This window comes from Mustela lutreola, chromosome 14 (assembly GCF_030435805.1).
Source record: "Mustela lutreola isolate mMusLut2 chromosome 14, mMusLut2.pri, whole genome shotgun sequence".
NCBI lineage: Eukaryota > Metazoa > Chordata > Mammalia > Carnivora > Mustelidae > Mustela > Mustela lutreola.
In genome coordinates this window covers 34,775,834-34,798,691 of record NC_081303.1, presented here as the reverse complement: position 1 = coordinate 34,798,691, position 22,858 = coordinate 34,775,834, and the positions used below count along the sequence as shown (strand labels likewise).

General features: G+C 39.5%; 1 protein-coding gene across 3 annotated transcripts in view; it reads left to right on the top strand.

Annotated features, from left to right (window-relative positions):
• Nucleotides 1-22,858, top strand: part of RABGAP1L (RAB GTPase activating protein 1 like) — a 776,623-nt gene that overhangs the window by 566,531 nt on the left and 187,234 nt on the right. The window lies entirely within an intron of this gene.

The following is a 22,858-nucleotide window of genomic DNA, read 5'->3' as shown; positions in this document are numbered from 1 at the left end:
TTATCTTTCTTGATTTCTCAGCAGTCATTCAAAGAGCATAAAGACTTAACACTTCCCCTTTTCTGAAACATTCTCCCATGGCTTCTGTCTTATTTTTTATCTCCCTCTCATCTTCCCATTTTACTTTTGCTTGCTTTGTTTTTTACCCCTAGTCATTAACTTGGGGTTTCTCAGAGCTCTAGCCTCTAGAACTCACTTGATGCTTCTTCCTTGCTGATCTTGTTCATGCCCCTGCTTTCTCCTATAAATGTTCATTCTCATCTTTATATTTAGCCCAGATCCAAATATTTGGCCATGGACTTACATGTCTGCTTGGATGCTTCAGAGGCACATCAAATCCAAAAGTCAAAACTGCACTGATAACACCCTCCCAGCCCTTGGCCTCCTCCAGTAACCTTCACCTCAATGAAGGCACCACCCAGCTGCTCAAAGGAGAAACCGACGAGTTATCCTTAATGCTTTTCTTTTCTTAATCCCCAACATCTACTGGCAGTCAACTACTGTTGATTCTATTTCATAAGAATTTTTAGAATCTTCCCAGTTTGGTGGTTAGGCTGCCACACCTTCTGCCCTGGACTGTTGCAGTGACCTCTTTCAGGAGTAGAGGAACACCTACCAAGTGCTAGGTACTTTTCTAGGCCCTGGAGATAAAGTATTGCTAAGGAAGGATCCTGCATTCTCAGAGCTTGCCTTCCGATGAAGGACAGATAGTACTTAAAAAAACATAGTTGTGTTAGCATATGCTGAGGTTTCTGAAGGAGAATGATGTTGATGCAGAGTGACAGGAGCTCCCTTCTTTCAATTGTCAATGAAGGTGATCTGAGGGATGGTATTCGAGCTGAAAATTGAATGCAAAGAAGTAGCTAGCATGCCAAAATCTGGGGAATGAGACTTCTAGGCAGAAGAAGCAAATATGAAAGCCTTAAAGAGGATTTTTATTGACTTAAGAAAGTGTATGGCCGGAGTGTGATGGGTAAGAGAAGATGGTGGCTCAGATTTGGGTGTTAGCAGTGGAGCTGTGAGAAAGGGATGTCTGCTCTTTCTCCAGCTGCTTATGACCACTGTCCTAGCCAGTCTCACATTGTCACCAGAGTACCCTGTGTGTGTGTGTGTGTGTTGAGATTTATTTATTTATTTGAGAGATGGGGAGAGACAAAGGGAGAGGAAGAGAGAATCTTTAAACAGACTCCATGCTGAGCGTGGAGCCCAGTGCTGGGCTTGATTCCCGTGACCTTGAACCAAAACCAAGAATCGGATGCTTAACGAACTGTGCTACCGAGGCGCCCTGCCCCCCACCCAGAGTATTCTGTTTAAAACTGATTTTATTATTCACTATTGAACAAATATTGACCAAACGCCTATTCAGCGATAGATGCTTTTCTGTGTACTTGACTAGATCAATGAGCTAGAAGAACAAAAATACTTGCCTCCATCAGCCTATGTTCTAACAGTATACAGTTAATAAACAAGAAACATAACAGATATATAAATATAGTATATGAGAAGTAATAGTGCGTGGGAAAAAGGAAAAATACAGCAGAGTAAAGAGACCTCTGGGTGGGTTATTGCAGTGTTAAATAGGGTAGCTAGGGTTAACTGGGAGTCTGTTTCTTGGTTTGTCTCTATCTTATGTTTTTCCTTTGTTTCTTAAATTAGACATGAGTGAAATCAGATGATGTTTGTCTTTCTCTGACTTATTCCGCTAAGCATTATACTCTCGAGGTCCTTCCATGTCGTTGCAAATGGCAAGATTTCATTCCTTTTTATGGCTGAATAATATTCCGTTGGGGTGTGTGTGTGTGTGTGTGTGTGTGTGTGTACTGCATTTTTTTTTCTTAAAAAAAGTGTTTATTTAAATTCCACTTAGTTAACATGCAGTGTAATATTAGTTTCAATACAGTATTCAGCATTTCCTACAACAGCTGGTGCTCGCCATCAGTGTCTCCTTAATCCCCATCGCCTATTTCACCCATCCCCCCCACCTCCCCTTTGGTAACCATCAGCTTGCTCTCTATAGGAAAGAGTCTGTTTCTTGCTTTGCCTCTCTCATTTTTTTCCTTTACCCATTTATTTTCTTCCTGAAATTCCACATATAAGTGAAATCATATGATGTTTGTCTTTCTCCAACTGACTTATTTCACTTAGCATAATAATAATAATTTCTGACTCGATGCATGTTTTGCAAATGGCAAGATTTCATTCTTTTTTTGATGGCTGAGAAATAGTCCAGTGTGTGTGTGTGTGTGTGTGTGTGTGTGTGTGTACGTGTGTGTGCTACATCTTCTTTATCCATTTATCAGTCAGTGAACACTTGGACTGCTCCATAACTTGCCTGTTGTATATAATGCTGCTATAAATACCAGTGTGTGTGTGTGAGTGTATATTCCTTTGAATTAGTATTTTTGTATCCTTTGGTAAATACCTAGTAGTTCAGTTGCTGGATCCTAGGATGGTTCTATTTTTAACTTTTTGAGGAACCTCCATACTGTTTTCCACAGTGGCTGCATCAGTTTGCATTCCCACCAACAGTGCAAGAGGGTTCCCCTTTATCCACATCCTCATGGACACCTGTGATTTCTTGTGTGGTTGATTTTAGCCATTCTGACAGTTGTGAGGTGACATCACATTGTAGTTTTGATTTGCATTTCCGTGATGGTAAGTAATGATGAGCATCTTTTCATGTGTGTGTTGGCCATTATTTTGTCGTCTTTGGAGAAATGTCTGTTCTTATCTTCTGTTAATTTTTTTTAAGATTTTATTTATTCATTTGACAGAGAGAGATCACAAGTAAGCAGAGAGGCAGGCAGAGAGAGAGGAAGGGAAGCAGGCTCCCTGCCAAGCAGAGAGCCCAATGCGGGACTCAATCCCAGGACCCTGAGCTCATGACCTGAGCCGAAGGCAGCAGCTCAACCCACTAAGCCACCCAGGCGCCCCACTTCTGTTAATTTTTTAATTGGATTTTATGTTTTTTGGGTGTTGAGTTTTATAAGCTTGTTATATATTTTGGATGCTAACCCTCTATCCCTTTATCAGATGGGTCATTTGCAAATATCTTCTCCCATTCCATAGGTTGCCTTTTAGTTTTGTTCATTGTTTCTTTCACTGTGCAGAAGCTTTTTATTTTGATGTAGTCCCAATAGTCTATTTTTGCTTTAGTGTCCCTTGTCTCAGGGGACCTATCTAGAAGAAAGTTGCTATGGCCAGTGTCAAAGAAGTTACTGCCTTTGTTCTCTTCCAGGATTTTTATGGTCTCATGTCTCACATTTAGGTGTTTCATCCATTTTGAATTTATTTTTGTGTATGGTATAAGAAAGTAGTTCAGCTTTCCCTCTGCCTTTTGTTAAATAGATGTTCTTTGTTCTATTGGATATCCTTTCCTGCTTTATCTAAGATTAATTGATCATGGAATTGTAACTTCATTTCTGGGTTTCTATTCTATTCCTTTGATCTGTGTGTCTGTTTTTGTAACAGTACTGTACTGTTTTGGTTGACTACAGCTTTGTAATAATGTTTGAAGTCAGGAATTATGATGTCTCTGGGTTTGCTTTTTTTTTTTTTCCCCAAGATTTCTTTGGCTATTCAGGGTCTTTTGTGGTTTCATACAAATTTTAGCATTATTTGTGCTAGCTCTGTGAAAAACACTATTGGTGTTTTGATAGGGATTGCATTAAATATGTAGTTTGCTTTGAGTAGTGTAGACATTTTAACAATATTTTTTCTTCCAGTCCATGAGCATGGACCATCTTTCCATTTCTTTGTGTCATCTTAAATTTCTTTCATTGGTGTTTTATAGTTTTTGGAGTAAAGGTCTCTCACTTCTTTGGTTAGGTTTATTCCTAGGTATCTTATGGTTTTTGGCATGATTGTAAATGGGATTTATTACTTAATTTCTCTTTCTGTGACTTCATTATTGGTGTGTAGAAAGACAACAGATCTCTGTACATTGATTTTTGTATCCTGTGACTTTACTGAACTCATTAGTTCTAGCATTATTTTGGTGGAGTCTTTTTGTGTTTCCTATATATAGTATCATGTCATCTGCAAATAATGAAAGTTTTTCTTCTTCCTTACTGATTTGAATGCTTTTTATGTCCTTTTGTTGTCTGATTGCTGTGGCTGGGACTTCCAGTACCACATTGAATAAAAAGTGGTGAGTGGACATGCTTGTCTTGTTCCTGACCATAAGGGAAAAGCCCTCACTTTTTCCCATTAAGAATATGTTATTTTGTGTACATGTGCCTGGTGCACATATGAAAGAATTTCTCTATGATAGCTATTTCAAGAGGCATGTCATTATTAGATCATAGATTGTGCTACAAATGATTGATTGACTCCATCCTAGGGAGGTTACCTAGGGAAGTCTAGGTTGGCTGGTGCCCCTGGGCAGTTGCTTCCAACACTAGCTGCTACCTCTCATTCTTATGGGGGTGCCACACTAAAATGGAACCTGATACGTGACTCTGTATTTCCCTTCAGTTAAGAGCACACACTAAAACACATCTTCATTACCATGTCCTCAAATGCTCTGTGGCTCATCACAAAGAGCTCTATCACCTGGACATATACTTTAACTGACTGCCAAGGGAGCCACTGTCTATCATAGACGAGAGTCCTCATAGCTACTTGGAGCTCTGGTTCCAGGTGGCTAAGGAGCACAGCCTTCCGCTTAGGAGAGATTAGTTAAGAACAGGGGACTGTGGGGAATGTAGGTGGTATGCTGAAATCAGTGGCTTCAGGTATCAGGTAGTTTTGTTAATTTGTGGCTGATAGACACTTTTACTAGCATGGAGGCTTTGTTACAAGTGGCTTTCTATATATTAGGGCTTCTTCATTATTCTGAAATACTTGATATATCAATAAGAGTTCTCTAAAAAGATAAAACTAATACTATTCCCAGACATACTTCAGAGATACTGTGTGTTTGGTCCCATAACACTATAATAAAATGAGTACTACAAAAACAAACAAAAAACAAAAACAAAACAAAATAAAAAAACCTTAGTGGTGTTTTTTTCACAGATGGCCTTTATTCTGTTGAGATTTCCTCTAAACCTACTTTCTTGAGGGTTTTTATCATTAATGGATGTTGTACTTTTTCAAATGCTTTTTCTGCATCTATTGAAATTATCACATAGTTCTCTTTTCTCTTATTAGTGTCATGTATCACGTTAATTGATTTGTGAATATTTAGCCCCCCTTCAAGCCAGGAATAAATCCCACGTGATGGCAGTGAATGATTTTTTTTAATGTATTGTTGATTTCAGTTTGCTAGTATTTTGTTGAAAATTTTTGTATATGTTCATTAGAGATATTGGACTATAGTTCTCTATTCTGGTGTGTTTATCTGGTTTTGGTATCAGGCTAATGCCAGCCTCATAGAATAAATTTGAAAGTTTTCCTTTTCTGTTTTTTGGAATAAGAAGAATAGGTATTAATTCTTCATTAAATGTTTGATAAAATTTGTCTGTAAAGCCACTTGGCCCTAGACTTTTGCTTAATGGAAGTTTTCTGATTACTGACTCAGTTTCTTTGCTGGTTATCAGCATGTTCAAATTTTCTGATTCTTCCTGTTTCAGTGTTTGTAGATTGTATGATTCTAGGAACTGATTCATTTCTTCTAGGTTTCCCAGTTTGTTGGCATATTGTTTTTCATAATATTCTCTTATAATTGTTTCTATTTCTGTGGTATTTGTTGTTATTTCTCCTCTCTCATTTGTGATTTTATTTATTTGGGTCCTTTGTTGTTTCTGTTTGAAAAGTCTGGCTAGAGGTTTAATTGATTTTATTAACTTCTTTTTTTTCTTTCTCTAGCTCCTTTAGGTGTAAGGTTAGATTTTTTATTTGAGATTTTTCCTGCTTCTTGAGATAGGCCTATATGGCTATATATTTCCCTCTTGTGACCCATCTACTGCATCCCACAGGTTTTGGACTATTGTGTTTCATTTTCACTTGTTTCCATGTATTTTTTAATTTATTCTTTGATTTTCTGGTTGCCCAGTTAGTAGTAGGATGTTGTTTAAACTTTGTGTACTTGTGGTCTTTCCAGGTTTTTTTCTTCTGGTTGACTTCTAGTTTCATAACATTGTGCTCAAAAAAGGTACATGGTATGATTTCAGTCTTTTTTGCATTCGTTGAGGCCTGTTTTGTGACCTAATATGTGACTTATTCTGGAGAATGTTCCATGTGCAACTGAAAAGAATGTGTATTCTGCTCTTTCAGTATGGAATGTTCTGAATATGTGTTAAATCCATCTGGTCCAAGTCATTGTTTCCTTGTTTATTTTCTGTTTAGATGTGTCCATTGATGTAAATGGGGGTGTTTAAGGCCTCTCCTATTATTGTATTATTATCCAATAGTTCCTTTATATTTGTTATAAACTGTTTTATATATATTGGTGCTCTTATGTTGGGTACATAGATAATTACAATTGTTCTATCTTCTTATTGGATTGTTACCTTTATCATTATATAGTGTCCTTCTTTGTCTCTTGTTATAGTCTTTGTTTTAAAATCTGGTTTCTCGGGGCGCCTGGGTGGCTCAGTGGATTAAGCCGCTGCCTTTGGCTCAGGTCATGATCTCAGGGTCCTGGGATCGAGCCCCGCATCGGGCTCTCTGCTCAGCGGGAGCCTGCTTCCTCCTCTCTCTCTGCCTGACTCTCCGCCTACTTGTGATCTTTCTCTCTGTCAAATAAATTAATAAAATCTTAAAAAAAAAAAATCTGGTTTCTCTGACGTAAGTGTTGCTACTCTGGCTTTTTTTTTACATCCTTTTTTTGTGAGTTTGTTGACTGACTTTTTTTTACAGAAATATTCATTTTTACTGCTTTTGTGTTTCCTGCCTTTGTACTATCACTTTTGGTCTCTCCTTTCCACTCAAAGAAACCCTTTTAATATTCCTTGCAGAGCTGGTTTAGTGGTCATGAACCCCTTCAGTTTTTGTTTGTCTAGAAACTCATTTCTCCTTCTGTTTTGTTTTTTGTTATTGTTGTTGTTTTTAATGTTTTATTTATTTATTTGACAGACAATGATCACAAGTAGGCAGAGAGGCTGGCAGAGAGAGAGGGAGAAGCAGGCTCCCCACCGAGCAGAGAGCCTGATGCAGGGCTTGATCCCAGGACCCTGGGATCATGACCTGAGCCGAAGGCAGAGGCTTTAACCCATTGAGCCACCCAGGCACCCCTCTCCTTCTGTTTTGAATGTTAGCCTTACTGGATAGCATATTCTTGCCTGGAGATTCTTCCCATTCAGCACTTTGCATATATCATGCCATTCTCTTCTGGCTTGCAAAGTTCCTGTTGAAAAGCCTACAGCTAGCTTTATGGGTTTTCCCTTGTAAGTTAATGACTTCTTTTGTCTTGCTGCTTTTGAAAGTTTTTCTTTATCATTAAATATCACAAATTTAATTACAATATGTTTGGTATGGGTCTGCTTTTGTAGATTTTGTTGGGGTTTCTTTGTGCGTCCTGGATCTGGATGTCTGTTTCTTCCCTAGATTAGGGAAGTTTTCAGCTATTATTTCTTCAAATAAATTTCCTGCCCACTTTTTCTATCTTCTTCTTTTGGGACTCCTATAATATGAATTTTATTATGTTTGATGTTGTCACTGAGTTCCCTAAGTCTATTCTCATTTTGCCCAATTCTTTTCTCTCTCTTTTGTTCAGCTTGATTACTTTCCATTACTCTGTCTTCTAGGTCATTGATTCATTCATCTGCTTCTTCCAGCCTGCTATTCATTCCATCAGGCATGTTTCTCACTTAGCTTATTGTGCCTTTTATCTCTGCTATGTTATTCCTTATCTCTGTGTTAAGGGTCTCACTCATGTCTTTCACTCTTTTCTCAATTCCAATGAGTATCCCTATGATCATTGTTTTAAATTCTCAATCAGGCATGCTACTTACATCTGTTTCTCTTAGATTTCTTATTGTGGTCTTGTCTTATTCTTTCATATGGGATAAATTTCTCTCTCTTCCTTTTGTGTGCTCTGTGTCTGTTTTTGTGTGTTAAGTAGTCACTCTGACTTGTGCTCTTGAAAGTAGTAACTTTATGAAGATGAGTTCCTGGGGTGCCTGCCATGCAGTGTCCTCTTTCTCTTCAGAGGAGTATTCTGTGTCTGTTGCTTACACCCTGCTGTTGTATCTGAGTCACTTTTCCTTTCAGTGCAGACAACCTCCTGTTGTGAGCTGTGCTTACTCTCTGTAGTGTTACTGGCTGGGACCCAGGCAGGCCAGTTCTGAGGGGGTGTGCCCTCTGGGGAACTTGGGAGCAGGCCAGCAGGGTTAGCAAAATTTACACTGGGCCAGTAGTTCTATGCTGGATTCCTGGAAGGGTTGCAGCCATAGGGGGCTGCATGCTGGCAGGTGGGGTGGGGGGTTGCAGCAAGGGCTCAAGGCTGGGCATGACGCACAGTGATGGCTGGGCACAGCTGGTTCAGTGCACAAAGGTGGCTAGGGTCGTACTGATCGGTGCAGTGCAGGATAACAGCTGGGGTTACTCAGCTAGGTGTCTCACACAACAGTGGCTGGGGATACAAGTCTGGGCGCCACAGTGGCTGTGGGCCCATCAACTGAACAGGGCATATACTTGGCTTTAACAAAATTTTCCCTGAGCCTAGGGCTGAGGCTAGCGGCTTGGAGTGAGTGATCCTCGGGAGGACTTGTGGGCATGGCTCACTGCTGGGGGGTTTGGTATCTGTGCAGCTCCAATTCCCACGGGTGGCTCTGTGTTTATGCTGGGGAGCGGGGGAAAGTGGCATCTGCCAGCTCCCTTGTTTTCAGAGAAGTCCCCCAACATGCCTTGAGGTCCATATAAACAGATATGTCTCATTTGCCCCCAGCATTGTATAAACTGCCACTTTTAGGGTGCCTTTCTGTACAGGCTGCTGTTTCTGTAAGGATGGCAACCCAGCTGTCACTCACCCTCCTGGCTCACCCCTGCTGAATCAGCAGACTTTTAAAGCTCCAAGTCCCACAGGTTTTAAAAACTCAGAATTCAGCCCCTCTGGTTTCTAAAGCCAAACATTATGGAGATTAGTCCTCCTGGGGTGAGCTCCCTAGTGTGACAGACTATTTGTTTCTCTACTCCCTTGGCAAGCACAGCTCCCTCCCTCTTGCAAGCAGCCTCCTTCCACCTTTCTGACCTTCATAACCTTTCAGATGCAGATTTTTCTCTATATTTAATTGCTCATCTGGATCACTCTCCAGTTTATTGACTTGGATGTGAGTGAGATCTAGTTGAAAATGTGGGATGCTGTGAGCTCAGGGTCCTCCTGTTCTGCCATCTTCCCAACTTCCCGACATTTCTTCATCTAAGGTTTTTGTAGCTTTAGCTCTTACATTCAAGTCTGCTGTCCACTTTGAATTTATTTTTGTATATGAAGTGAGATGGGGTGTTGGACTGGATGGTCATCCTCTCTCCCCATTCAAAATTCTTTTGTCAAAATCTTAACCCCTAATGCCTCCAACTTGCTGTATTTGGAGATAGGGTCTTTAAAGAGGTATTGAGGTTAGAATGCCATCATTAGGATTGGCCCTCATCCAGTAGGACTGGTATCCTTATAGGAAGAGGAGACAAGGACACAGGAATGATCATACGAACACACAGGGAGAAGACAGCCATCTGCAGGTCAAGGAGAGAGGCCTCAGAAGAAACCAATAGTGCTGACACATGGACTTCTAGCCTCCAGAATTGTGAGAAAAAATTAATTCCTGTTATTTAAGTCACTCATTCTATGATTCTTTGTCATGGTACCCCTAACAAATATAGTAGGAGTACAGCTTCATTGTTTAGCATGCAGACATCTGGTTGTCCCTGTAAATTTGTTGACAAGACTGTTCTTTTCCCATTGAATTATCTTGGTATCATTATCAAAAATTAATTGACTGTCAGCACATGGTTTTATTTCTAGCTCTCTGTTCTACTGATTTTTGTCTATCCTTATGCCAGTACCACACTGTCTTGATTACTGTAATTTTATAGTAAGTTTTGAGTTCAGGAAGTGTGAGTCTTCCAAATTGGTTCTCCTCTTTCAAGATTGTTTGGCTGTTTTGGTCCTTTGCATTTCCATATGAATTTTAGAATCAGTTTGTCCATTTCTTCAAAAGAAAGAAAAGAAAAGAAAAAGAAGGAAAGAGAAAGAAAGACTGGGAGTTTGATAGGAATTGCATTGAATCTTTAGCTCAATTGAAGAGTAATGCCATCTTAACAATGTTATATCTTCCAATCTATGAACACAGGATGTTTTCCCATTGATTTAGGTTTTCTTTAATTTCTTGAAACAATGCTTTCTAGTGTTCAGCATGCAAAAGTCTTGCACTTCTTTAGTTAAATATATTTCTAAGTATCTGTTTGATGCTATTGTAAATGGGATTTTCTTAATTCTATTTTAGATTCTTCATTATATTATCTAAAATTATGATGGTTTTTCTGTACTGATCTTGTATCCTCAAACCTTGCTGAAGTCATTTTTAGCTCTTGTGTGTTTGTGTGTGTGTGTATTTCTTGGGTACTTCTTTTCTTTCTTTTTAAGATTTTATTTACTTATTTGACAGACAGAGATCACAAGTAGGCAGAGAGGCAGGCAGGGTGGGCAGGAAGCAGACTCCCCACTGAGCAGAGAGCCCTATGTGGGGTTTGATTCCAGGACCCTGAGATCATGACCCAAGCCAAAGACTGAGGTTTAACCCACTGAGCCACCCAGGTGACCCTCTCAGGTATTTCTATATATAAGATCATATCATCTCTTAAGTAGAGTTGGTTTTACTTCTCCTTTTCCAATCTGGATACCTTCTTTTTCTTACCTAACTGCAAGAACAATTTTCCCTTCCCTTTCTGCTGGCATTGGGAAGAAGGGTCAATTCTTGGTCCAGCCGCTCTCTCCCTGAAGGACCATATTTGAAGCCATACAGAGTTAAAGAACAAGAAGTGAAGAGCAAAACGCCTTGAAAATGGAAAATGGATTTCAGTTCTCCCTAGTCTTTGATTCATCAGCTTGGGTTAAATGTTCTTGTTTCTATGCTTGAAGATGGTGACACAAGGAAGGGCTGACAATGGGACTGTTGTTTCTGCAGCTACCATTCAGGTTTCAAATTCAGAAGTCAAAAGACCAGAGGGGGAAAAATGGAGCTACTATAAACCTTTTGGATTTGCAATAATTTTTGTATATTTCATTAGTTTTTTAATTTCCATGAAGGAATGCCTATTGTCCTGTTGGTGGCAGTAAAACACTACTGCTGTGGAAATAGACGCTAAGAGGCTGGCACTTCAATTCTTCCCTTCTGGTTGGTATTCCTTTAAATTGGTTTCCCCTTCCAACATAATTTGTTGTTTGAATGTTTAGTTTCTTTTTAACTTTTTTCCGTGTATCCTCAGCTCAATGATAGAGTGGTTTTAGGGTGCTACCTAATAAATACTAAAATAACCAATGTAATTGGGGGTGCAAGATAATCGAGGAATTTTATTTATTTTATTTTTTAAAAGATTTTCTTTATTTATTTGACAGAGAGAGAGCATAACCAGGGGGAATGGCAGGTGGAGGGAGAGGGAGAAGCAGGCTCCCCACGGAGCAGGGAGCCTGATGTGGGGCCCGATCCCAGGACTCTGGGATCATGACCTGAGCTGAAGGCAGCTGCTTAACCAACTGAGCCGTTCAGGCATCCCAAGATACCCAAGGAATTTTAAAGTTCCAGAAATAATGCATTTTATGGATTAGGGATCTATATCAGGAAAAAAAAAAAGTGTATCATCACAGTACCATGCATGTATTATATAACACTTAAATTTGTTGAAGTAATTTCTCATTATTTATTTCTCCTGAGACAATCTAAAATGCCAGGGAAGAAGGATAGTTGGCTAATCATGTCATGTCCACATTGTCAGTCATTCATTTGGACTTGACGTACCCTAAGAAATATGAGATCACTTGACAGAGATAAGAACAATAGAATCCATTGTCCCCCCTTTCCCTATGTCTGTGAGTAAACTAAGTAATTTTAGCACAAACTCATTCAAGCTTTTCTCTCTTTTACTTAAAAGTTTCTCTTCATTTGTGTCCTTCTCTGCTGTGCTCCTATCTTTAATGAAGGTATGCTCTGCCTTCATTGCAAGGTTATTTCCCACCTTGGGCCTTGATCCCAGCTTTCTTGCCTCCCTTTGGAGAAGCCTGTGAAGGTTGGTTAGTTCCTTTAGCCCACAGACATTCAGGGACTCACTGAATGCATATTATTGGTAGATCATGGGTCAGGTGTGAGTGACAGCTTGCAGAGTTGGCAGTCTGGGTCCTCTAGTTGTTGTGAGTCCAACGGAGAAAGCAAACAAGCAGACAGTAACAATTCACTGTGATTGCTCCCGAGTTTTCCAAGGGGTCTTCAGGCACCCAAAGGCTGGATGCCAAATCCATTCTGGGAGAACCAGGAAAGATTTTCCAAAGGTGGCAACTAACCTTAGAAGAGGGCATTACAGGCAGAGCAAATAGCACCCAGATGAGGCATGAGGAGAAATGGCTGAGTCAAGTCCTTTGCTAGGCTCCGTTTGAGGCTTTTGTACGAGAAGAGATTCTTAAGGGGCTTTATTTACATTTTTTGCCACCACCTTACCATGGGATTTTCATCAAATAATCTAACCTTCTAACCCTTAATTTCTTCACTTATGAATAAGAGGATGGGAAAATGGGGTTTTTGAGGCTCTAAATTTCTGTCTTGTTGACTGTCAGTCTATGCTGTGTATGTATGGATTTTTGTGTGTATACATTTGTATGTATGTATAGCCAGTGTCTATGCTATGTACCACCTTTGCCGTCCTTTATGAGTAGATAAGAATTATCTTATAATTAACACAATTCTTTTTTAAATGCTTGACTGAAGTTTATCTTTGTGTCTCTTACGAAAAAGAGTTTGCAGAACAATATAATAAAATTTGGAGGAAAAGAATATTCACTCTATTATATTCTAAAGGAATACCAGTAAGTTGTCTTCTCTCCCACTTAAAAAGAAATCTTTTATCATGATCTTTGAATCTCAACAACTCGTTTGTTCTTAATTAGTAAAATATTGGTGTGTGCGTGTGTGTGTTTGTGTGTGTGAGGATGTGTGTATAGCCCACACACCCCTGTACTACCATTACTCTTACCAGGTATTTCCAGAAACCCAAGTAATATGTTGGATTCATATAAAAAAAATCTGACAGCTGTCGCCAATAACTATAGAAATGTGTAACATTTATCATTTGTGATAAACTCTAAAATGCATTTCAGAAATAAATAATAAAATTAATAGCAATACACCTATTTGTTGAGCACTTAAATTGTGCCAGTGCTGTGCTAAGCACTTTTAAACTAATCTTTATGATCTTTAATTTTTTTCTTTTTTTTAAATTGCAGTAAAATATATGTAACATAAATGTTACCATTGTAGCTGTTTCTAAGCATGTAATTCAGTGACATCAAGTATGTCCACACTGTTGTGCCATCTTCATTATCATCCATCTCCAGAGCTTTTTCAACTTCTCACATTGTAACCCTGAGCCCATTAAACAATGATGTCCCCTTTCCCCTCGCCCCCAGCCCTTAGCAGTCACCATTATACTTTCTGTCTCTATGAATCACCATTATACTTTAGACACTTCATATGAGTAGAATCTTACAGTTTTTGCCCTTTTGTAACTGGCTCATTTCACTTTACGGAACCTCTGACCTTCAGCTTGAAAGATTATAAAGAGAAACTCTGATATTTGGTGATGGGAAGGAATAAACTGAATAAAACAAAGATGTCATGACAAAAATCTTTATCTAACAAAGGCAAGATTTGGTGATTGCAACACAAAGTCCTTTTTTGTTTTGTTTTGTTTTGTTTTAGAGAGAGAGAGTGTGTGCTAGTGGGGTAGGAAAGGGACAGAGAGAGAATCCTAACAAGGTGTGGAGCCCAACACAAGGCTTTATCTGCTGACCCTGAGATCATGACCTGCGTTGAAATCAAGAGTTGGACGCTCAACCCACTGAGCCACTCAGGTGCCCCTATAACACAGTCTTCAATTTGCTCAAAAGTTCTTAAATCTTCCTAACTTGGTTTAGCCTTTTTTTTCCCCAATGCCTTACAAAAAAAGACATTGTGTGGTTTACATGCTTCACAAGTTAATACAGAGTCACTAGTGACTTTATCCAAACATCTGAAAAGAAAATGATCTCATCAAGAAGGGGGGCCCGTGCAAGAAGAGGAAGGTCTCTTGAATCTTTAAAAACATCAGTCAGGAGACATAACACTTTGTATCTGCTCTGTTCAAGCCAAGACCAAGACCCGGTGTGCTGTGTCCTCAAGCATCCATAACTTGACAGTTTAAAGATCATTCCCTCGTTTATGAACTGATTGCGTTAGTTAATATCTCCATGTTACAGATGAGGAAACAAACGCTTTGAGAAGGTAAATAATTTGGCTAAAGTCATTCGGTTGGGAGAATGACACACCAGACCCAGAACTGGGCCTGTCTTACCATCCTACCTCACCTGCCCTTAACCACTGAACTGTGGCAGGTGTGTGTGCTTTAAACCCTACAATTACCCTGGGAAGAAGAGATTATTAGTCAGTTCTAGAGCTCTTAGCCAAAATTACATGCCTTTTCACATTGTATATATTTGGAAACAAATTGTAGTGAAATCAGCTTCCATTTAAAATATCCATGTTAAGGGGCGCCTGGGTGGCTCAGTGGGTTAAGCCGCTGCCTTCGGCTCGGGTCATGATCTCAGGGTCCTGGGATCGAGTCAGTCCTGCATCGGGGGGTCTCTGCTCAGCAGGGAGCCTGCTTCCGTCTCTCTCTCTCTGCCTGCCTCTCCGTCTACTTGTGATTTCTCTCTGTCAAATTAATAAATAAAATCTTTAAAAAAATCCATGTTAATATTATACTATGAATGAAAAGGAAGTTTTTATCTAAGTTGTTTGAAGACTGTATAGGGGAGGGAAAACATTTCCTTAACCTTCTTAGGGTCTCTGGCTAGATCTGAAAATTAAACTGACAAAGACAAATTAACAGGAAAAAAGCATGCAATTTCATTTAATATGTTTTACATGACATGGGAGCCTTTATAAGGAAAAGAAGACCCTAAGAACTGGTTACATGTGTTTTATGCGAGGTTTGAGAAGAGTGAACAGTTGTGGAGAAATACGTAGGACGAAGGGAGTAGGAGCTAAATGTAATAAACTGGGGGAAGTTTTACAAGGCTTGCTTGTTTGGATTCTTCTCAGTATTCCTCTGTCTTGGAGGTAAGGATGCTCCTTTCCTCCGGCTTTGGGGAGGGCACTTCTCGCATGATAGTATTATGACCTGCTTCAGGGAAGAAGGGCAGAGGAAGGTCAGAGAAACCTTCCTACTTCTGCTATTTTCTCAGACTCTTTCAGCTTAAAATATTCAGTACGCCAAAGGGCCATATTTGGGGATAGTGTGTTCCAAACTCCATCAACTGTGTGCTCAAAGATAGTTGTCCCAGTTTTTAAATGTCACTGGGTGAACAGGACAGAAGCAGAGCCAGAGCAATTAGGAGCCATTGTCACATCAACCCATAACTGAATTTAGGCTAATGAAAACAAACTCACTATCAAGAATGATCATGAAATTAAAATATTCTCTCCTCTTGGTGCCTGGGTGGCTCAGTTGGTTAAGCAACTGCCTTCCGCTTAGGTCATGATCCTGGAGTCCCAGGATCAAGTCCCGCATCGGGCTTCCTGCTCAGTGGGGAGTCTGCCTGTCCCTCTGACTTCTCCTCTCCCTCTCTCTCAAATAAATAAATAACATCCTCAAAAAAAAAAAAAAATCCTCTTCTCTTGACTGGCTAAAATAATACTTGATTTCTTAGTTCTGCCTATCCATTTCTTCTTCTATAGCCTTTAAGATGTATGAAGTCACCCTACAGTATGGGATGAATCCTGTTTAAGGTCCTGTTCAAACTCTCACTCTGACCAATCACTGTGTATGAGCTGATCATAGGGAGATGTTATCAGGAGACTTTTGTCAGAGGATGTCCCTGTGCAATAAGTTTTTATGACCCTTTTTATCTGCAAGAGTTGCTAGTATTGCTTTTCAGCATGAAATAGACTAATTTTGTTCATTAAAGTGCTGACAGGGTTGATGACTCACTGTAGGAATTGATTGATATTATCACAATAATGTAACTAGTTGAGGAAATTCAACTGAAGCATACAAAAATTTATTTGATAGTTGGTTTATGCAGGTTGAGAAAAGGTTGAAATATGCTTTTACTGGAAATGCAATAACTGAAACCCTTGTAGGCTTGGTCTTTTTTTTTTTTTTTTTTTTCCTCCTTTGCTGCTTTCTCTTCACTTAGGAAATTTGGTTTTGGCAAAGCCAAGTGAATGTAGAGCAAAATCTTTTATTTGTGGTGTAGGTAACCTTACTTAATTAGGGTATAAGCTAAGCTTCTGTTTAATACAGTGGCTTAAGTAAAATAGTTTATTTCTTTCACACATAGCATTCCAGAAAGAGGAGTACTGGTCCACAAAGGCAGGCAGGTCACCTCCATGAGATCACTGAGGGTCTTAAGTTTCCTCTGTTTTCATTCCACCAGTTTCTAGGATATTGTCCTCATCTATGTGGTTAAAATTAAATCAATGCCTCATCCAAGTTCCAATTCAGAGCAAGCAATTTTCTTCTAAGCAAATAGTAAAGAAGTTGAGTATGTTACTTTTGCCAACATTCCATTGACATATGTTTTGTCCCTGGCCACACTTAGCGCAAGGGAACTAGAAATACAGTCTAGCTCAGCAGCCATGTGACCGGTTAAATTCTTTCTTTCTTTCTTTTTTTTTTTTTTTTTGAAAGACAGAGATCACAAGTAGGCAGAGGGGCAGGTAGAGAGAGAGGGAAGGGGAAGCAGGCTCCCTGCTGAGCCCGATGCGGGGATTGATCCCAGGACCCTGGGATCATGACCTGAGCTGAAGGCAGAGGCTTTAACCCACTGAGCCACCCAGGTGCCCCAACCTGTTAAATTCTTAAGTCTATAGAGGAAGGGGGAAATTTTTTAGAGAAAATTAGAAGTCTGTCACAGTTTGCTCCTATGGCCATTCACCATAATTGTGATCACCTTTATTCTCATACATAAATACTACCTCAAGCTCAAGCCTGGGTGCCTCAGTCAGTTAAGCATCTGCCTTCAGCTCAGGTCATAATCCTGGAGTCGTGGGACTGAGCCCCGCATCAACCTCCCTCTTCAGCAGGAGTCTGCTTCTCCCTCTGCTCCTTACCCTGCTCTCGTGCTTTCTCTCACTCACTCTGTCTTTCTCTCTCACATAAATAATTAAAATCTTAAAAAAAAAAAAAAAAAGAGAGAGAGAGTGAGAGAGAGTAAGTAGGAGTATGACCTCCTTGGAAACTGTACAGTTTTCAAAGCATGTCTGCTATTTTTGGAGATTTGGAAGCCTTTTAAATTTAAAAAAATTTTTATTTTATTTTATTTTATTTTATTTTATTTTATTATGTTAGTCACCATACAGTAAATATAGGCTTTTTTTTTAAAGCCAGACTTTTGCTCTCTTTAGGGAATTAATTAACTAATTAATAGTTTTGTGGCTTTTGGTTTTTTTGCTTCTAGTTAGCTTGTTGTAAATAAGCAGATCCAAAGATTTTTTTTTTACATAGTTCTTAAGTCTTCTTGTTGTATTTGTCTGTTTGTTTTTGTGGCCCATGCTCCTTTTCCTCCATTTTAGTAGAGGTTACCCTGAGACCAGCTAAAACCACAAGCGTGGGTAGGGAGGCAACACCCTTAATTTGGTCTTTGACTCTTGGCTGGATCTATATTTTGGCTGGGAAGTCTTAACAAGAGATGCTTATGAAAAAATAAAGAGCGGGGCGCCTGGGTGGCTCAGAGGGTTAAGCCGCTGCCTTCGGCTCAGGTCATGATCTCAGGGTCCTGGGATCGAGTCCCGCATCGGGCTCTCTGCTCAGCAGGGAGCCTGCTTCCTTCTCTCTCTCTCTCTGCCTGCCTCTCAGTGTACTTGTAATTTCTCTCTGTCAAATAAATAAATAAAATCTTAAAAAAAAAAAAAAAGAAAAGAAAAAAAGAAAAAAGAAAGAGCTTATTTATCCTTCCATTTGGGGGCCAGTTTAGATTTTCTGACCTTGAGGCCTCAAATCAAGGTATTTGGTCAATTTAAGCTATAGACCACTTAACAGCCACTTTCTCTAGAGTGACAGGTATCATAGACTGACACAGTCTACCTTTTAGTTTTTACAGTTTTACCATTACCATTTACATAAAAAATGTTTACCAGTTTTCCATTCTGCAATATCTGTTTTCTTGCCATATCTTTCACTCGACCATGAAGCCAAGAAACTCATTTTAAGTTTTAATTTTGCTAACACCTTACTTCTGGGTACCAATTTCCATATTAGAGTATTAGAGTATAGGCTAAACTGCCATACCAATTGTACCATATACATGCCATACCATGTTTATATCTTTATAGTGCCTTAAATAAGAAAGTGGTTCTGTTTTCTTTTTTATGTGACAGTCTGTGAAGATAGGCCTGTGGACCAGGTCCATCTGCAGCTCAGCACCATGAGATCATCCAGGAACCCAAGTTCTCTTTATTCTGTTGTTCTACAGCAAGGTTTCTCAAACTCAGTACTATTAAAAAAAAAAAAAAAAAAAAAAAAAAAGATTGTATTTATTTGAGAAAAGTGGGGGCAGTGAGGAGGGGCAGAGCAACAAGCAGACTCCCTGCAAAGCAGGAACACAATGTGGGTCTCAATCCCAGGAACCTGGGACCATGACGCAAGCCAAAGGCAGACGCTCAACCGACTGAGCCACCTGGTGCCCCTCAGATTCAGTACTGTTGACCTATTGGGGCCAGCTAATTGTTTGTTGCAGATGGCTACCATGGGCAGTATAGGATGTTTAGCAGTATTTCTGACCTCTACTTGCTAGATACCAATGATGCTTCACTAGTTAGGACAAACAAAAAATGTCTCCAGACATTACCAGATGTCCCCTGGGAGGCAATATCATATCTGGTTGTGAAACATTGCCTTATAATCTCTTGGAATCATTTTCATCTATGTGGTCAAAGCAGATTTTGATCTGTACTGAAGAGGAAAATCAACCAATCAAAACAGTTTCAGATGGTATAATTAGCAATGACATTAATATAGTAATTATAACTTTATTCCATATGTTCAGAAGTTAAGATATAGAAGATATAAAAAAGACCCAAACTGAAGTTTAAGAGATAAAATTACAGTGTTTGATAGAACTAAGAAATACATTAAATGGGGATGTTGGCTTGGAAGATAGCAGAATAAGAGGACCCTAAGCTTGCCTTGTTCTACAGATACGACTAGATAACACTCACATCAGCATTAATAACGTGGAAGATGACCCAAAGACTGGCAGAACAAATTCCACAACTAAAGGTGGTGAATAGGCCATATCAAAGAAAGTAGGAAGGGCGAAGATAGAGTTTGGGCGCAAAAACGAACTGTGGCCGTTCATGGTATGAGGGAGCTGGTGGTGCAAAAAACCCAAAATTTCACAACAGGGATCCCACGAATAAGGAGGATGAATCCCCATAACATTTGTCTTTGAAAGCAAGAGGGGCCGAATTTCATGAGTTCTTAAAACCAATGAAACTTAAAGACTGGAATTTTAAAAACCAGCAGTCTCAGTTCTGTCTGGGAGAGCCCTAGGGGCATCAGGAAGGAAGCTTCTGCCCTTAAAAAAACAGCAAAACAACAGCCAATGCAGATAGAGCATAGCACCAGCAGTTTAAAAAACATGAGGAACATAGAGGAGGGAGAGTGATTTTCTCATCTCAGAGCATGGCCTGAAGAGACAGGGGTCATGGGGAGACCCCCCCATAGGAACAAGGCAGTTGACAGGCACCATTTCTTTTTTCTGCCCCTCAGCGTAAACAATGGCTGCCTGCTGGAACCAGTAGCACTTGTTACCGAACTTGTTGCACCAAGCCCCACACCCGGATACACCCCCACCCCCACCCCCACCCTATGGCCCATCACACTTCAGCAATCTGCCCATCCAAGTTATGCTGCTTCTGGTACTACAGGCCCCCACCAACAGACCGGCACAAATCCTGCCAATACCATATCTCCTGACCTGTGCATTTTGCAGGACCTCAGTTCCAGCTGTGGAAAGACTTAGGTCTCATTTTACAAGCAAACCACCTTATACCTTGTTAAAATGTATCCCCACCCCTACTGGGGAGAAAATATTGCCCATAATAGGCAAAGAGAACCTCTGCAGACAAATGGACTGAAAGAAAAAGAGGCCAAGACTCAACAGCAGAGCACATGCAACAGACATAGGAGACACTCCCTGAGGAGCCAGGTCCTGGGGAACAAGAGACATTACACTGCAGGGCACTACAGGACCTCTTATTCATAAGCCTGTTGTCATTAAGAGCAAGAGAAGTAGCTGACTTTCCTAACACACAGAAACAGACACAGATACTTAGACAAAATGGGGAGACAGAGAAATATATTCCAAATGAAAAAAAAACAAAACAAAACAAAACAGGACCAAACCCCAGCAGGAAACATAGGCAAAAAGGATATAAGTAATATGTCTGATAGAAAATTGAAAGTAACTATCCTAGGAGTACTTGGTGGGCTCAGTCAGAAAACCATGTGACTCTTGATCTTGGGGTATTGAGTTTGAGCCCCACATGGGGTATAGAGATTACTAAAAAATAAAAATAAATAAATAAAGTAATGATCATAATATACTCACTGGACCTGAGAAAACAGTAGAAGACATCAGTGAAACCCTTATTAGCACACAGATAAAAAAGACCCAGTCAGAGATCAAGAACACAATAAATGAAACTAAAAACACACTTGATGAAATAGATAGCAAGTGAGATGGAGCAAGGGGACAAATTAATGACCTGGAAGACTACGTAGAGGAAAGTAACCAACCTGAGCACAGTAAAGAGAAGAAAATTAAATTGAGAATAGTCTCATAGAAATCAGTGACTCCATCAAGTATAGTAACACTGGAATTATAGGAATCCCAGAAGAAGGAGAGAGAGAAAAGAGGACAGAAACTTAAATTTGAGGAAATAATAGCTGAAAACCTCTCTAATCTGGGGAAGGAAACAGATATTCAGATCCAGGAGGCACAGAGATTCTCCCCAAAATTCAATTCATACATAATCATTAAAATGGCAAAAATTAGTGGCAAAAAAAAATTTTAAGGCAGCAGGAGGAAAGAAGACAGTTACATACAAGGAAAACCCTAAATGACTATCAGCTGATTTTCAGCAGAAACTTTGCAGGCCAGAAGGAGTGGCATGATATGTTCAAAGCACTGAATGGGAAGAATCTGTATCCAAGAGTACTCTATCCAGCAAGATCATTTAGAATATAGAGAGAAAGAGTTTCCCAAACAAAACTCAAGAAGTTCATGACTGCTAAACCAGCCCTACAAGAAATATTAAAGGAGACCCTTTGAGTAGAAAGGAAAGAACATATGTGAAAATATGAAAAGTAAAAAACATAAAAGCAGTAAAAATTATTATTTCTGTACAAATTCAGCCAAGGGATTCACAAAATAAAAGGATATAAAATATGACACCATATACCTAAAAGAGTAAAAAATGGGTTCAAACTTAAGCAACCATCAACTTAATATAGACTGCTGTATGCAGATATAATTTACAAACCTAATGGTAACTGCAAATCAAAAACCAGTAACAGATATGCAAAGAATAAAGAGAAAGGAATCCAAGCTTATCACTTAAAAAAGCCAACAAGCAGGGCACCTTGGTGGCTCAGTGGGTTAAGCCACTGCCTTTGGCTCAGGTCATGATCTCAGGGTCCTGGGATCGAGTCCCGCATTGGGCTCTCTGCTCAGTGGGGGGCCTGCTTCCCTTCCTCTCTCTCTGCCTGCCTCTCTGCCTACTGTGATCTCTCTCTGTCAAATAAATAAATAAAATCTTAAAAAAAAAAAAAAAAGCCAACAAGCCATGAAAGAGAGCAAGAGAAGAGAGAGAAAATCTGTTGCCCTAAAAAGCAAGTAACAAAATGTAATAAATGCATCTCTATCAGTAATTACTTTGAATGTAAATGGACTGAATGTTCCAATCAAAAGACATAAGGTGACCGAGTGAATAAAAAAATTAGACCCATCTGTATGCTGCCTACAAGAGACTAATTTTAGACCAAAAGATACCTGCAGATTAAAGATGAGGGGATAGAGAGGCATTTGTCATGCATATGGGTATCAAAAGAAAGCTGACAAACTAGATTTTAAAACAAAGACTGTAAGAAGAGACAAGGAGGACACTGTATTATAATATGGGTGTCAATCCAGTAAGAAGATAGAAAACTGTAAATATTTATGCACCCAAAATGGGAGCACCCAAATACAGAAAACAAGTAATAACAAAAATAAATGATCAATAGTAATACAATAATAGTAGAGCACTTTAATACCTCACTTAGGAATAGACCGATTATTCGCAGAGAAAATCAACAAGGAAACAGTGGCTTTGAGTGATACAATGGACCAACGGATTTAACAGACATACTCAGAACCTTCCATCCTAAAAGAGTGGAATACACATTCTTTTCAAGTTCACGTGGATCATTCTCCAAAGAAATTGTGTGTTTGGCCACAGAACAAGCCTTAACAAATTCCAAAAAATGGAAGTCTTATCACGCATCTTCTCTGACCACAATGCTATGACGCTAGGAATCAATCACAAGAAAAAATGTGGAGAGAGCACAAATACATGGAGGTTAAATAACATGCTACTAAAGAATGAATGGGTCCACCAAGAAATCAACGAATAAATCAAAAAGCACACAAAACAAATGAAAATGAAATCACAGTGGTCTAAAACCT